The sequence below is a fragment of the Galleria mellonella genome, unplaced genomic scaffold, assembly GCF_026898425.1.
Source record: "Galleria mellonella isolate WM207_F2 unplaced genomic scaffold, CSIRO_AGI_GalMel_v1 utg1380, whole genome shotgun sequence".
Taxonomy (NCBI): domain Eukaryota; kingdom Metazoa; phylum Arthropoda; class Insecta; order Lepidoptera; family Pyralidae; genus Galleria; species Galleria mellonella.
In genome coordinates, this window is record NW_026441993.1 from 237,469 (window position 1) to 255,289 (window position 17,821).

The 17,821-nt window shown below is 29.9% G+C and overlaps 1 protein-coding gene and 1 long non-coding RNA gene across 7 annotated transcripts in view; one reads left to right on the top strand and one right to left on the bottom strand.

The window, feature by feature from the left end:
* The window catches only part of LOC113523562 (uncharacterized), a 176,346-nt gene that overhangs the window by 139,657 nt on the left and 18,868 nt on the right, over window positions 1-17,821 (top strand). The gene's annotated exons all lie outside the window — the stretch shown is intronic.
* LOC128202553 (uncharacterized) overlaps window positions 9,862-17,821 on the bottom strand; it is a 31,296-nt gene continuing 23,336 nt past the window's right edge. For both annotated transcript variants that reach the window (XR_008253847.1, XR_008253848.1), the window contains exons 2-3: window positions 12,980-13,149; window positions 9,862-10,156 (exon numbers count right to left, since the gene is read on the bottom strand). This is a non-coding gene — a long non-coding RNA (uncharacterized LOC128202553). The remainder of the gene's footprint in view (window positions 10,157-12,979; window positions 13,150-17,821) is intronic.

Consider the following 17,821-nt stretch of genomic DNA (forward strand, 5'->3'; position numbering starts at 1 on the left):
AGTTTACTTAATCATCGTTTTTGTTGAAACTTTTCTATATAAATGTTAATTTGAAAGTCTTCTATTCATTCTCGGATATCTTGCGGATGAAAAAATCTATTAGTTAAGAACATTGGAACGAACTTTTTCTTGCATAGCAAAGAAATTCCGAAGATTTTTATACCATCCAATAGTACTACTAATTAATCAGTAAATTAACTCTCTTAATTAAGCGTCTTCTAAAAAGATGAGGTTCTTAATTCAACTGCTTTTTTGTATCTACATGTTACGCGATATCTTCAGCAATTCTTTAGCGATTTCATTTTTTTTTCACTTGACATACTTATTTTTTCCCGTATGTACTACTTTTGTAAAACCTAAGTTCGTTTTATTTATAAATATTTTTTAAATTATATTTTACATAATATTATTCTAGTGATACTAATTCTTTAAAGAACATGTGAATAAAATATTATTTAATAGAGACAATAAAAAAAAATTATTAACTATAACTCTATGTAACAATTTTAGTTAGAAAGTAAATACTTATTAGTCTTTAGGCTATATTATAATAGAAAAAGGCACATTTTGGAAATCTGCAGTTTAAAAAACTAAAATCATGACATATTATTTAAATTTACATCTCATTAAATTATTATTTTACCCTAATCGTAATTTGTCCTTTGCAAATTAATATCATTTACAAAACATCATTGCGTTTAACGGCTTTATTTGCGTATTCATAATACATAATTACATTTGATTGATATGTTAACGGCAGTCGTGAATATAATGGCACGTCATTTTACGTGAGTGGTGAAGCCAAGCACGATTCAGCCCAAATGAGTACCAAAAAAGCCCTGCCGCTAACGCGAAGCGTCACGAAATTATTTTCTGACCTCGTGAAGATAATAACAATGAATGTTCCATGCCTACATCAAACCTACGCATCACCCATTACTAATAGCTCGAAGGCACTAATTAAAGCTTTAAATGATAGATCACACCATTCAACACCGCCGAAATAAAGATATGCACCAACGCGTTCACGAAAAGTTTGTAAACAATAATATATTAGCGCCCTTGACTTTTTGAACCCAAACATTCGAGGTTAATACTATAATAGTTTTATTATAATAGAGTTCAATAAAAATGAAGGAAGACATTGCAAAGCATTACTATATTGATGATTTATTTAAACTATATGTATATACATATTATAATTAAGTAAACAATGCCAAATGTTGAGTGACTATTTTAAAGAACTATGTTAAAGAACACCCAAAGGACAGCTGTGTCTCAGAGTAATGGTTCACGGGGCTAATGTCCTATAATAGTGTAGTAAATAAAGTTGTAAATCCCTTTTCTCACTGAAAAAACACTCAGCAGCTATATAAGGGTGGAGATTTTTACAACTAAATGGCATTTAGTACGTCGTGTAGAGGGTTGGAAAGTGCTCCCCAGAGATAATTAAGAGTTATCTCTCTGTTTGTATCAACAAGTTGTAAGCAATAGCTTATAACTTATGGCTTATATATAAATATATATGAGTGTAATAAATCAAATACAATTTATCAATACTATACAACACCATAAACTCCTTTCCAGAAACAAAATGAAAATTTATTCGTTTATGTACTTATTTATTACAAAATAAAACATTGGTTATATTTTTAATAAAAATTAAAAGAAAATTAACTACTTATAAATAAATATATCTGAATAATTAACGTCATTTATTCATCATAACTGTTTGTAAAATATGCTGGTTCTTGTTATGTATATATTATTATTTATTATTTATATTAATTGTAAAATAAAAATGCCGTCTGTTTATTTAATGTATTATATGTATATTTTGTTCTATTTCAATTGTTTATAAATTTTCTTTTTTATAAAAAAAACTATAATATATGTAAAAAGGTTAATTTTGAACAGTAATAACACATTTTTGTTGCACAAAATTATTCAATTTGTATTACCCAGATTTTAGTCTACTGTTATTCACCACGCTGACCAGACGGCATGGAATAAAGATTGATTTTGATATAACATCTGTATATTAATTATTCATCACAATTTTTTCATCCGAGCGTATAGCTCATTTTCATCCAATCCTTATATATGAAGTAATATGTAACCAAAGCAAAAAAAATCTTATTACTTCTAGCTCTTAATGTCACTCCAGATGAAAGAAGTAAAGGTCAAACGAGTCGTGAATTCATGTATCACGTTAGAATATGTCACACGTTGACTAGATGGATATAAGACGGGCAATTAAAAATTGCGACGAGTTAACTTTGTAATTATTGAAGACAAATGACCTCTGCTTGAATGGATGTTGCACGATTTATGTTATCAACACATTTGTAATACGTTATTGTTATTGTTAAATGAGTGAGAGGCCTTCCACTATATTCTTTATTATAGTATAATAATTATTTTAGTATTAGCTGACGTGGCAAATATTTTTGGTCCCATACATACACGTTCTATTTTTCATTATCATGATAAAAACTATAATATCTCTTAAATTGCCGTAAACAATATATATTTGTAAAATTTCATTAAAATCGTTTGAGCGGTTTTGGATATTAGCACGACCAAACATTGTGACACTAACTTTTTATATATTAAATAATATAAATTGACGTTAATAACAATTATTAATGGTTCTTCGGTGGCAATATAAATACACTTATCATTCTTTTTCGTTACTAGAATATCTTATCTATCTAGAGGCGACTAAGTACAATGCAGAATATTCCAATGATCTATAACTAACGCAAAAGAAACTTGAATAAATACAGCCCAGTAGCATACTGCTCAATTAACGTTGTAACTTAGTAGTGAGTTAATTTGTTCCTTTTATAGAAAAAGACCTATATCCAACAGTAATGTGTTAATCGATTATTACTCGTTCTGGTATCCTAATGACTTCTGTAGTTTTGTATAGTAGTTAGGTATGTCATATTTTTTGTATATGCAACTGCAGCGATAAATATATTTCTTGCTGTACTTATTAACTGATCCGTAAAATATAGTAAAATTTATAATTAGTATAAATTGTTAATAACAGTCATACTTTAATAAACTTGGAAATATATCTCATTATATTTTTTTAGAAATTTGACTATCTATACGAGTTAAAAATGCAAATAAAATGAAGATTAAACGAACTATTAAGACGATATCTACGAAAAAAGGAGCACGACCTCTCCAACAAATTCAGAACTGTCAATCACTACGATAATTGCAAGATGGAAAAATCAATTGAGCGTGACTTAAGTAGAAGAAATCACAAGGAGGTCCACCCCGCTATCATTAGGTACATTTTATGGTCGATATACTATTAAATATAGGTACTTTAGTATACTGTAAAATAATCTTTTTACAATAACTAATATAAATACAATACAATGAATAAAATAAATATAAAACTTCATATTATACGAGTATATACTATATGCGAGAGAAAACGTAATTCTTAAAACTGGCGTGCATGCATAAGATTAGTTAGAAAAATGAATAGATAAGAGATGTACGATGCTTACTCTTTGATCAATTTTCCAAACGTAATTTTAAATTAGTGCTCAGTGAATTCTTCAACATATATAACAGATATAATCATGTTATATATTCAATATATAAATACTTATACTTGGTATACATATATATATTTGTAAGAGAAAAAAGGATATAGGCTTCTTTTTAATTCAATTAATAATATCGTCAGGACAGAAAACAGACGAAGTCGCGTGTAAAAACTAGTAACAACAAATATATAACTGTGACACAAAAAATGTGACATTAATAAAATTTAATATATGCAATTCATTCGGACATAGAAATTTACCTTACAATTTATGGTTTCATAAATTATTTATTTCGCCTCTTGGCATTATAATTCGAGCGCTGATAAGACTTCCGCGTCTCCCCTTGGGGTACCGTATTCAATTCCGGCACAGAAACAACTCTTATCAGTAATCAGGGGACGAAATTAAAATTTATAAAGTTTTTTTGTAATGATTAGTAAAATAAATTCGAATTGTGATATTTATTAGCGTAGTACGTAATGTTCCCGCTATTTAATTCTGGTGACCTTTACATTAACCTTTTCATTTCTCATGATAACAGCTATATATTGTTATAATACAACAAACAATCAGACAGAAAACTGAAGTCCTTTTATAAGTACAGATTTTGACATTTTCCTCCAATGTAATTCTATTAATATAATAAATGCAAAAGTTTCTAACGATGATCCATCCATCGTTTGAATACCATCCAATGTTCGTTACTATTTCACGCAAAAACTACTGAACCGATTTGAATGAAATTTGATACACGGATAAAATATATCCTACTTAACACGTAGAATATTTTATATACTTATTCACTAGAGTAAAACCGTCAGATAAAACTAGTGATTAAATATTGATGAAAAAACCAATCTTCATGTATTTAAATATGAAAATTATGCATATGAAAGCATGTCCTAAACTAATAGATCCAGAATATTAAAATTTTATACAATTCTATCGTAAACGAGAAAAAAGTTCCAATATCAAATTCATTTAAAATTTCAGAATTCGGGAAAACGGGACAGTAGGTAAAAAGTCCTTAGTGAAATCCTCCCAGTTTACATTAAAATTATATGATTTCTTATCAAATAAACGTAAATCAGTCTCTATTCTACTATGAACTATGAACCCTGCGCGCTAACTAAACGCTATTGTGAAAATTGGTTTCGTAATGAGATCGCTTTGTTTATCACTATTTATTGTTTGAGTGATGGATTTGGTTTCAAAACGCTTCGATTTATATAATTGGCCGCTCTGAATAGCATCGGAGTGAGCCTTCGGTATGCACAATAGCGCTACAATGATGGCGACCTTGCTTTATTACGTCGGTTCAATCAAAATATTGGGCCAAAGGTTACCCGAAGCTCGGCGGGGCTTTAGACCATTGTGATCCTACTCGTCAAGATTTCGATCCATAACGAATACCTACGGAGTCACGGTCGATTGAATGTTCAATTTGCCCCCGGATACATATATTGGATATTTGTATTAACAATCTAATTTGTTTGTTTTAATTACATGCGGGGATTTATGAAGCCTCCGGCAATGTAATTTCCCTTCATGCGTCGGTTTCTATATTTCTAAAACAAAGGGTTGTGCTGATATAGGACTTAAATTTTGTAGATATAAAATAGATACAAAATAATAAACTTAAACAATTGTAGGTGGTTATTTTCTGTAATATAATATGTAATGGAAACGGACCTACCATTAATAAGGTGTTACGGAGGAAAACATGATATCCAACGTTAGTAAATTTTGTTTGTGAAACTGAAAATTTTATAATAAAGAAATTTTTAACAAAAAAAAATATAATTTATGTAAAATTGTGCTCAACAACAGTTACCAAATAGATATATTCTTTCAAATAAAAAAAATAATTTTCCATATTGGTTTATATATATTATATATTGGAGTTATAAGGTAACAAACATAAAAAAAAACCAAATTGAGAATGGTTGAAAAAAATATTTTTTTAGTTTTCATTTAAACCGATGCTTGACCGTAATAATATAGTCAATAATACTCGTCCAAATATACTTACATTCATTAAATATTAAAAGTTCATTTCATGTATTGTTACTGGATTTTGAATTATTTTAAGCATCTTTTTTTTCTGTAATCATCAACCGTTAATTTCCATTGCTTCATAATTCAACTGTTGAACATAGTCCTCTCTTATAAGAGAGGTTTTTCTGTAACAATCTACATAATTATATAACTTCCAATCATATCTATACTGTACATAGTATTACTTACATGGTCAGACAGCACTTAAATAAATTATACAAAATTCAATGCACAATGAATTAAAAGCCATAACTGTAAATTTTAATGTTCAAGAAACATCAATTCATACAACATTCAAGAAGATGAGTCTAGATTACTCTATCAGATATAATTTAATAATTATATAATTAAGATTACATTACATAAAGTGCCCCATTTGTGTGGTACAACCACGATTCTTTGTCACGACTTCTTGAGTTATCTGTTACAATTATTACTTTAAAAGTACTTATTTACCTAACATCTCAAAATTGTTTAGATAAATTTTACTTTATTTTTAAAAAAGAGCAATTTTTTATTGTTTGTAAATATAAATAGCCCTGTAGATGCCGACATAGAATAGGCCATCCCTTCCTTTCCCTTGGGTGCCGTAAGAGACGAATAAAGGATGCTGGAGGGATGCGCAATAGCGTCCCTTTTTAAATATCACCGAAAGCCAAACTGCGGTTGCCAACCCGCCTGTCAAGCGTGGCAACTACTGGCAAAACCCCTCATGGAAGGTTATGTTCAGCAGTGCACAGTTAACAGCTGATACAGCAAATATAATATATTATTTTTTAAGAGAATTACGAAAATATGTTATAAGTACAGATCGTTTTCATAAAAAAAGACAAATTATAATAAACGCCACATAATTGCACATATCGTCTAATCCTCAAACTAGTTATACGGAACCAAACAACGAACGAACAGAACACCCAAACTCGAGCCAATTCAGAAAAATACATTTTTTAAACTAGCCCGACCAGGAATCGAACCCGGGACTTCATTTACGCAAAGCAACATGCCACAACCAATGTGCCACGTAGGTCCTTAATAACTATTGTTATTTAAACTTTTTTTTCTTTATCTTATTTTTCCTTTTTGTGAAAAGATAAGCGAAGCCTAGCCTTTATTACTCCTTGTTAAAAGTAAATGACGTGGCATCACTTAATAGACGAGGTGATTCATCAAAAATCTAATTAAGTTGGTGTATGCGACGCTTGAACCGTGAACCAGTGACAGCGGATTAACTTTAGCTTTAATTACAACGCCACTATTGCAGTCAACTCGCTGTATTTACTGCTCCGCACATAGACGCAATGAAATGCAGTCGAAAATAATGATAAACAATTTTTTTACAACCCCAATAGTGTAAGGGTTAACACCTCACCTTCCGATAGTCACGAATTCGATGTCCACGCAATGAATTGAAATGAAATTTCTATTGGTCTGAATGTTTCCTATATAAATAAATTATATAAGTATATAAAGCTACTATATACCTCTGGTTAATTTGGGACAGAATGGCACTGTGTCCAGTGGTATTTATTTATTTATTTTATATATGGTAACAGTATGCTTGCCTGCTACTTTCTAATAAAGATGTTAGTATCTCGAATGCTACTTTTAGCACAAGGGTAAGTCCAATATATACTTTTTTTTTTATGCAACTTAGAATAGCAAACAAGCTGACGGCCCACCTGATGGAAAGTGATAACTGTTGCCTATAGACATAAGCAGTACCATGAATATAATAGAGTATACTGTTTCGCCCATGGTACCCCCCATGAGTTGCCATTCCTGAGGACTGAGGTGTTATTCCTTTGTACCCAGTAAATTCACGCCATATCCCACCTTTTAAACCGAAACACAGCCATGCAAACACAACTGCTTTACGGTTGAAACACGAATGAGACAGAGGTACCCAAGCAATCGACTTTTGTACAAAGTCTCCTTCTGGTAAAATCCCTCTGGTAAACCTCTGACATCAGAGACGGTAGTTATGAGCAAATTATTTTTTTTAATCCAAGTGGCATTCAAATCCGTTTAGCACAAGATTTAGCTATCAAAATACCTAAATATTCATTATTATGGAGCATTTGTTCAAGCACGATTATGTTTACGTACAAACACACGCATATAATTATTTTAATGGAAATAGTAAATCCTCATTACGATTCTTTTATTTAATATCGGATTACTGAAACTAAGTAAGATAAGCAAGCTGAAGTAGTAATGGGCTGGTCACATAACTCGAAGAACCGACAACCGAACCGAAATGTTCTTGAATGGCGACCCCGTACGGGCAAATGCAGTGTAAGACAACCGCCTCTCCCTTCACTAGATAGAGTGACAACCTCAAATGCATTGCAGGGAGTCATTGGATGCAGGTGCCTCGGGACCGTTCGTTGTGGCAGTCTATGAAGGTGGCCTATGTTTAGCAATGAACAGATGATGGTTGAGATGATGATACTAAAAATAAACTAACATATAAGATATCATCTCATCTGGTTCAAAACGTTAAATTTAAAGTCTATAATACAATCGATATACGATGTACAATATACACGGTCTTCATGTATCATTGCTCTTTTCCAATAACCCCTAGTGTTATTGGAACCTCTTTAACGTGAATAAAGTGTTGAGTATTGAGGCTAAAGGTGCTATTTAACGTATCATCGACAGCCAATGTTCCAGGGCATTAGATGGTAATATAGTCGCATTAGTATTCTGAAACTTCAAGCATAGTATCAAAATGTACCAATAAAGTTATGCACTCTTATGAATATAAAAATATTGCAAACTCTGAGACATTTTATGGATAAGTAGGATTCTAAAAAAAATAACTAAATCTATATCACAAAAGATACGCCTTCTATTGGAAAATTCTTTATTGAGAATTATTGAAAAAAAAAAAACAAAACTATAATGTCGTAAAAAAAATATGGTTACATTGACACTAAATTTTTTTTTTATATTTTATACGTGTGGATTACTACATGAAATAATCTTATTGATATTTATAATCTCTGGAAAAAAAAAACTTTGTGAACTAAAAAAAAGTAAAAAAATAGATAGATTAATAAAAATTAAAACCTTCTACAATTTTATTTATTATTACATTGTTTTGTCACTTTCTTTTAAATTAGGAATTTAGCACCAAGGAAAGAGACAAAACAGTTCAAAATTTTAAAATGGTTTTATAAGAGGTTTAACCTTTTTATAAATAAGTGGATAACCAAAAAAAGTAAGTAAAGCATGCATGTACTTATGTATACATAAGTACATGCCTGAGTCTACGGAGAGTCAAAGAACTACACAATTTATTAAAAATTAATTTATCTGTCCGTTCTCATAAATATAGATGAGAGTAATATGCATTTATATGGAGCTGTGCATAAATTTGGACGAATTTGTAAATTTCACAAACTTTTATGTTGTGACAGTATATAAATACGATGTCGCGATTTTGGCACATCGCGCTTCGGATAGGCAAAGGGAATGTCACGTGAATGTTAATTCTTGTGCGATTAGTATTCAAGGCGAAACAACAACTAATAAAAAGGAGCCACCGTGGGTAAAATTGAAAATATCCGCAACCGTCAGGAAAATGAGGAGGCCTCTTCGTCAAGACGTGAAATTAGAATCGTCCCAAGTTTTTCGGATGCTTGTCACGTGGGACGAAAAGTTTGTTTACGTTTCCATTTGATTATAATCTAAACGAAATTTCCTTAACGAGCGGCCATTGCTTTTGTTGGGTCTAAGTGTTGCCATAAACAGGACAAGTACCAGACATTTTGTTTATGGGATTAATTTCATATTTACCATCTCATTATATTCTAATACAACTATTATTTTTATAAATAAAAATATCCTACTATCTTTATTGATTTACAAATAAATCTTCATAACTAGGCTATAGATAATATTTACCAAATAAACATAAGATCAGATAGCAAATTTCAATCAACAAGAAGGAACAAGGCTAAATTTTTCCCTCATAGTCCGCAAACAAAAACCTCTTGTATGCATACACTCTTATTTTGATTCTTATAATCATAATTATATTATTTATAATCTTTGAAACTACTTGGATTGGTACCCAACTTTCAATTACTACTCTAAAATACTCTAAATATCTGTACTAACATTCATGTAATATTAGGGTAATAAAGTGTTAAATAAAATAAATAAATAAATAAAACTTACGTTATTTATATTTTTAAGCTTTATTGTATAGATACAATCACATAAAATTTAAAACATTTCATCTTTTTTCGCAATTCTAAATAGAACATAGGTTATTACTGATACTTTTCAGTGAAAATGTATTGGAAGTAAATTCCCAGTTCTTGCTATATTAATATACATACAGCGGGTAAACTACCCCAGCTCATTTGAATGAGTGGTTCGAACCGCAAATGCTGAGCCGGTAACGAGAGCACTTGCCCGACCCTGGACTTGAACCAATAGACCGGTACACGAGTAGGTACACCGCAAATGAAAGCTGGACGTGACTCCCATGATTATTCTGATTCGCACTGCAATTCAAACAAAACTACTACGTACGGTATTGATACAATTTGTTCAGTTTCTTGGTATAGTTTTCTTCAATACTATTACACTATTAAATTATATTATTCTTCTGCCTCTCTTTCTATTACTTATAAGTATAGGAATATTTAAAAAAAAATGCTCTATGTTTGAATTAATTGATAATAGGTTTTTTATAAAACTTATAATAGCAAACAAACTGACGACTTACCTGATGGAAATTGGTAACTGTCGCCTATAGACTTATTATATTATTATTAATATTATTTCCTAATTTTTATGACTAATTGTGCTTTTTACCTCTAACGAGTATTGTATTAATAATAGTAGGTATAACTACTACAATTTTGTTAGAATAAACTTTTCATTTGGCAGGATATGAAACCTATGTAACCTAGTTTTATTTACTTTATTTAAAAATAAAGAAAAAATTATAATCAAGTATTATTTATCTACAACCGCGTCGTTTTAAGTCCTGATCATTATATTGAATATATAAAAACTAAATGTTTAATATAAATATACCTAATATTAGGCATCAAGTTTTAATTGTAATGTTCAATTTCTTTTATAATGAACATATTAAGTCACTTAATTCTATTTAAAATTTTATTAGTAGGTAATAAAGATAAATAAAGACGCCACAATATGAAAAACTAAGTATATATTGCAGCTTTAGCAAAGAACTATTTATTTTCTGTGTAAATGTAAAAACAAAAGCCCTTCATATTCGATATTACGTAATAAAAGAGATTTATATTAAAAACTTAAAGTTTATACCAACTATTAGTCGATCAATTAATGGATTAATATGCCAAGTCATAAATTTTATATTAGTAATTATAAAATGCAATTTTATCACATTAAAATCCATACACCTTTTCAACAATTCAAGACTAAAAAGATGTAACAAAAAATCAATTTGCAATTGTGCTAAAATGCCCCTGCGGAGCATATGCCAATTACTTAAGTAATAATCAAGCGTGTAACCTAAATGAATAGAGCATTACAATGAAAAACATGTTAATTCGCTCATATTCGTGTTTAGCTTAATTTATTTATTACTCTGTAAATAAATTTAATTTTAATCATATTTACTTTTTATCTGAGTTACATATTTCTCTAGATTTCAGTATTCTACATAATGGATTAGATACCCATTACAATATTTTCTTAACTTTTCGAAACCTATGATACAGTATCACTTTCATCTAATCAATTTAAAAATATATAACACAAAAAGACAATCTTGATAAACGTATCATACCCCAGGGAATAATTTATAAAAAGCCGGCACTTTATTAGACAATTATTAAATTATATTAGCCTGAGTACCCAAAGCTCTCAACTTCCTCACTTTGCATATTTAAAACCATTATTATTTTCTAGAAAAGTGACATTTAATTTTACAAAAAAAATGTCAAATTTAGTGTGTATTGTTCTTTCTATATATCACCAAAAAACCATTTCAGATCTACATTATGACGGTATATATGATTTCTAAGGTACACCTTGCCAGACTGTAAATTAAAAATATTGTTATTAATTTTTTAAATTATTTTTGCCTTCATTTCAAATATAGAACTACGTAATGCACGCATTAGGTCTCATATTGTGTCTAATTTTGTAAATAGATACCTATTATTAATTTACCAGATAGCTGTAGTGCAGATGTTGTAGGGTCGATAGGTTAATGCACATTAGCATGCCCGATTGTAATTTCAGACGCCATGCTAATGTTCGACAAATACGCGATACATGCATTATACATGCAATAATAAATCCGTCTTTTATTTTATACACCTTTCACGGTCAAACCGAATCTTGGATTTTAGTTAATTTCATGTGCTTAAATACTGGTAGTAGGTCTATAATAACAATAATAGCGTATAATAAAATTACTTTGAATATCAATTAGAAAGACTGAAAATATATTATATGTATATGAATAGAGTCCTTTATTATATAGGGCTTACAATAAACCCATCGAAAATAGAATAATAAGAATAAATAATTTCTATATTTAATATCATATCATACAGGAAACCATGTCTTGAATTCACATAATTACCATTAGATGATATTAACATTATAGACATTTAAATAAGCTAACTTAAGATCATTTTCAAAAAGAGAGAAAGTATACCTAATAGAATTAATAAATACTAATAATTAATATATATACATACTATTCAGATATTTAGCAATGAACAGATAGCGACAGATATGATGATATCTACTACATAATAATCTACATAATAAAAACGAAACTATTCAAAATAAATAAGTAGGTTGTTGTATGGGCCGTTAACTGTCCACTGCCGAACATAGCCTGCGAGGGTTAATGGGATAAGAGGGTTTTGCCAGAAGTTGCCACGCTTGACAGGCGCTTTGGTACAACAGTTTGGCTTTGGTTTAAAGAGATGGTGTTTTAAGAGGAACGATAATGCCCTTCCCTCCACCATAAGTTCTGGTAATCGTCTCTTACGACACCCACGGGAAAGAAAAAAGTGGCCTAGTCTATACCGAGACCTAAACGTCAAATAGATAAATACCTACGTTTATATTAGGTGAATAGTAATAAACGTAAATATTAGTCAAGTAGATATACAAATTAAATAAATAAGTAATCACAGAATCCTTAATGTCGAAGTAATAGATGTATTTTTACAACATAGACACTTGACATTGACACATTGACGCAAAGCCACAAAAAATATCTAGTTAACTAATATTTAAAAAAAAAATGCTAATATTAAAGTAATTTTGTTATTATTTCAAGTAAAATTTCATTTAACAAAAGTACCTACATAAATGTTATTGTAAGCTTATTAGGTACTGTCTGAAGTTCGAGAACTGTCGTGAAACACTCGAGATGTCATAATAATGTGAATTCTGAAGTGTATTCAAGATTCCATTATGGTCGGGACCGGGAGTAAGTATTATTCATCCATTAACCGACAGCGTGGCACGTTCAAATCTGAAATTCAAAATTTCTTGAAACAGATAAATGGAAAGAATACATTCATTAAAGGTGACTTTAAGAATATATAATTTTTCCCATTTCCGTGTGATTAAAAAAAGACTATATTATTATATATGTATATTTTTATAATACGTATATTTTTGTGTTTTGCAACTATTATTTGACAAATATTACAAACAATTATAGTTTACTAATAAATACGTCATGTTTTCAATCAAATTCTAACATCTCAACTCTGGCTGGTCTACAAAATGGTGTATTATAATAATAATATATTTTATACAAATAATATATTTAATACTTGTATCACTATTACATACGAAGGTCTATATAAAAGAAAAATTACCTTTTCTTCATCACTGGCGCCCTCTTCGAGTACGTATAGATAAGAAAGAACACAGACTAATGAATTTAAATGTTATTCAATTAAATGCGCATGAATAATTCAGCAAAAGAATGTTAATGTAGAAAAGAATGCTACGTCGCCAAGATTTCGGGGCATCTAATTAATTACTTTTACCATAAGTAGGTACTATCTGTACTTAATCTGTTGCAAATGTGGACTTTTAAATATGCAATAAGGAATAAAATATCATATCGCTGTACATTCGTAAGATAAATTATGGATGAAAAAGAAGCAATAAGTGTTAGGTATAAAGATGCCTCTATGGTTATGCAGTTTTGTATCTCGCTGTACAAAACGAAATAATAACGATATGTAACTAAATATAACGATGAATAAATATTGCTAATAAATAAATGTTATTTAAACAAAAAACATATGACTTCCAACCTTCAATTCAGTTCCTTCTTCCAGGTCACGACAATTTTTATTAAATATTAGTCATGAAACAGATTTTATTAGTATATACATTTGTTCTTTATTTAGCTTTATTTTAATAACAATACAAACTATTACCTATAGATTTTGTAACTTTTATATCGAGTTCCAATAAGAAGTATGTGATATAAAAAATTGCAAGATACGTTTATATCTATATTAACCGCTTAATATCAGACCGAAAATTAAAACATTGATCTATTGTGGCATAATAGAGAACAAATAGTTTCAAGCATTGGTCCTCAAAGTTAGAGCTCAATTTATTCATACATACATCTACGTGCATAAATATTCAAATGTCTTACTCATACTAAATTAGATTTAAAAGAATGGAGAATAAGAGTTATTACAGAAGAAGATAAACAACATTAATTAGATACCTATGAATGAATCAACAAGATACTTATGTAGAAAATTGTTCGCGAAAGTAACAAAGAAAGATTGCCTTAGAATTGCTCTTAGCAACATTACACTGAACAAAAATTGTAGAAGAAGCGAACAAATCCTTATTGCAACGCATACAGCGTAATACAATACTTTGCATTTAACTATTTGTTAGTTATTACATCTACTGTTCCATTTTTCATTTGATGAGAATTCTCTTTGACATTGTTGAAGCTAGGCAAGAATATAAAGAACCGGGCAAAGTAGAACAACGAGTAAATATGTTTACGTTGGCGGTCCATACTGTAAATCCCATTTATTATTATTGCTTTTTCTTTCTTATTCGTGTGCGAAAGGGATAGAAATAGTTGCAGAAAGTAAAAGATACATATCTTTTTGGCTCTTATAATACATATTCAAAGACAGTTCCCATTAATAATAATAGCGTAAAGATATGATAAATATATAATCATTTCTATGTCATTTTCGAAGTTACGTAAAAAGCTGAGAAATTTCAAATGGGATTATATACTCCCTAATAATATTTTTTAATTATTTTATTATATTTTTTTTAATACTGATAGCACTTAGTTATACGATATTCGATTTTTTATAATATAATGGTGATAATAGAATGATAACCCTGCCTGCACTATCGGTATAGGTACGCTGGCGGGGCACCAGTTAGTGATGATAGGTTAAAATTAAACACGTCAATTGCCCCATAGTGACGAATTTATAAAGAATTAACTAAAAATCTAAGTTTCCAGAAAGAACTGCGTAAAGACCGGCCTGTTAGATCCCAATAACTAAATCCCATTTCCTCCAAGTATAGGATATTAACATGTAATTCAAATACAAATATATTAGTGGAATTACTCTACAGTTCCTGAAAGATATATTGGATATGTACGAGTAAGTAGGCGCATCCCGCGGCCGCCCTGTCGCCGTCCTAATAAATTTTGTGACAAACAATATTCCTGTGTCCTTTGTCTGGCCGCACACGATCGATCGAAATTTACTACACCACAAAACTAATAATTTCTCTAGTTTCTGTAGCAGAAACATACTTTTACCATATCTCAATTTCAATGTTTTATATCTGCGTAAACATACAGAACTTAAAAATGTTTACGTTTGCAATGCTTAAAAATGTAACTGGCATTCAATTAAACGATAGTCAAAGGCATTATTTTCAATTATTACAATTTTCTTGTTCACATTTCGTCACACCTACTATCTTTACGGATAAATTAAGTTTATTACAGGATTTGTCAGGAATTTTAATTGACACACAAAGTTTCGTTTTCAGTGATCGTGATGTCTTGTTGAATTAGATTGTTAAACTGTCCACAATACTCTAATTCTAGATAATGCAGTATACGCGTTATAACTTACAAATAAACATACCTATTCAAATAACTTCCAAGTTTACTGTTGTTTATAGAGATAAATTAAAGATATCTATTCCTGTAACATAAAATATTGAAATATAACTAACAAAAACCTCAACCTATCCCACAAGGCCGGCTGCGAATAATTACTCAAAACCAAAATATTTCATTGTAAAATGACTTAATTAATATTTCTATTGTTTCAGACAATATTTTAGAAAATCTTTCCTGAGCAATGTTGTTATTATACATTCAAATTTCACCTTTCCTGAGCCGCCTACAATTTCCTTAGAAACAATCTACCGTGAAATATAATTTGAATAAATTTCTTGCTCTAATACAAATAAAAATTCGATACGGACGTCACATATAATCTATACGTACCCTCGGAGTTGCTAGCCGATTGGATTATAGTACCCCCACATGTATACCCAATTGGACCCTAACAGTAAATAAAGAGCTTTACCTACCTACCGTAATAAATATCTGCATAATATCCCTATAATTTGACCTTACCTGACCTTTGCTGTAAGTGTTCCCATTTCCCTTCACTTGTAAAATGTTACATGTACCTAAAGTAATTCTAAGAAAAATTATAGCTTATTTTTCTTATTATATATGGAAAACTTTTTAGATGTGTATTTATGAAAAAATACGGTAAGAGGTTGAGAGAAGTGCCTACGTAATGTCCAACAGAGATACAGCGTGTTTTGAATAATCACGCGAATATGTCAAAGATGAGAAAATAAAATATTTTATTTTACTAATTTTTACCAACGACTTCGTCCATAGCCCAGTAGCCCATGCCCTTCTTCATCACAAATAATAGGTGTGTAACAAATTGCATGACCAAGAATATAATATTTAATGTTTTGTTTGTTTGTCATCCTCTCGCTTATATATGATTTCAAGTAGGTTTGACTACTCTTACACTGGTCACTGTTGTCGTATCTCAAATGGATGCTTTAGCGGTGACCAAATTTGTTTATTATTTCTTTTTTTTTTTCATTTTTTAAATATTTTATTATAAAATGTACTAACATTAGGCTAAGATTATGTTCCTAACAAATTGGGTCATTGTTATTTTTATTATTATTATTATTAAACTATAACATCATCATGTTCAAGAGCTGTGTGAATTATACCATATTTTTTATTTATATTTTTTTTAATTTATAAATTAATAAGAGATAAAATTCATATATTTAAATCGCCTTATCTTCTATTAATCTATTTGATAAGAAGGTTATTTTGAAAATTTAATAAATTTCGTTTTTTTTTTAATTTCAATAAACCTTGTAATTCCCTTTGCCCATGTAAATTATTATATGCATACATCCTATAGTGGACATGGTTATGCTATAGATAACCACTACTATAGTAAATTGATTTATTATTTTTAAGTGATTTATTTCTCTTTCTTTTACTGATTCATAATTTCATCATAAAAATTTCTCAAAGCATTTACATATATAGGTATACACACTACTGAAAATATTCCTCCCAGGTGTTCATGTATAGCTTTATGTACAACCTTCTTAAGCAAAATAAACTTTAAAATTTCATTTTCTACAAATTTCAAATATAGTATTTAGTACATTATATATGAATTGCAAGTCCCAATCTGCCTTCGTTAAGAAGCTTACTACCGACATACTCTTTAACACAACAATAAAATTCTGCGTAATCCTAAGACGACGAAATAAATTTTAAACAAAACGAAACACACATAAATTATAAGAGTCAGCAGTATTTTACTTCTAATGCTGGGACGTGGCTTGTTCTCGGCCAATAAAGTGTGTGTTGTGAATTGCTTGAAATTTCGATACCTATTAAATAGTATAAATAACATGGCTATTTCCTGTATGATGCGGTTCACTTTTCGTACTCGTTGGTTCCCAGGAACAATAGTTTAGGTGTATTGTGATCGTGCCGACAACAAGGCGCGCCTTCGTTCGCGGCTGACTCACGCCGATTCCGATCAGACGAAACGCTTCGTTCGCTTACGAAATTATAGAGAAGTAGCATTTTAACTCGGATCGTGTTA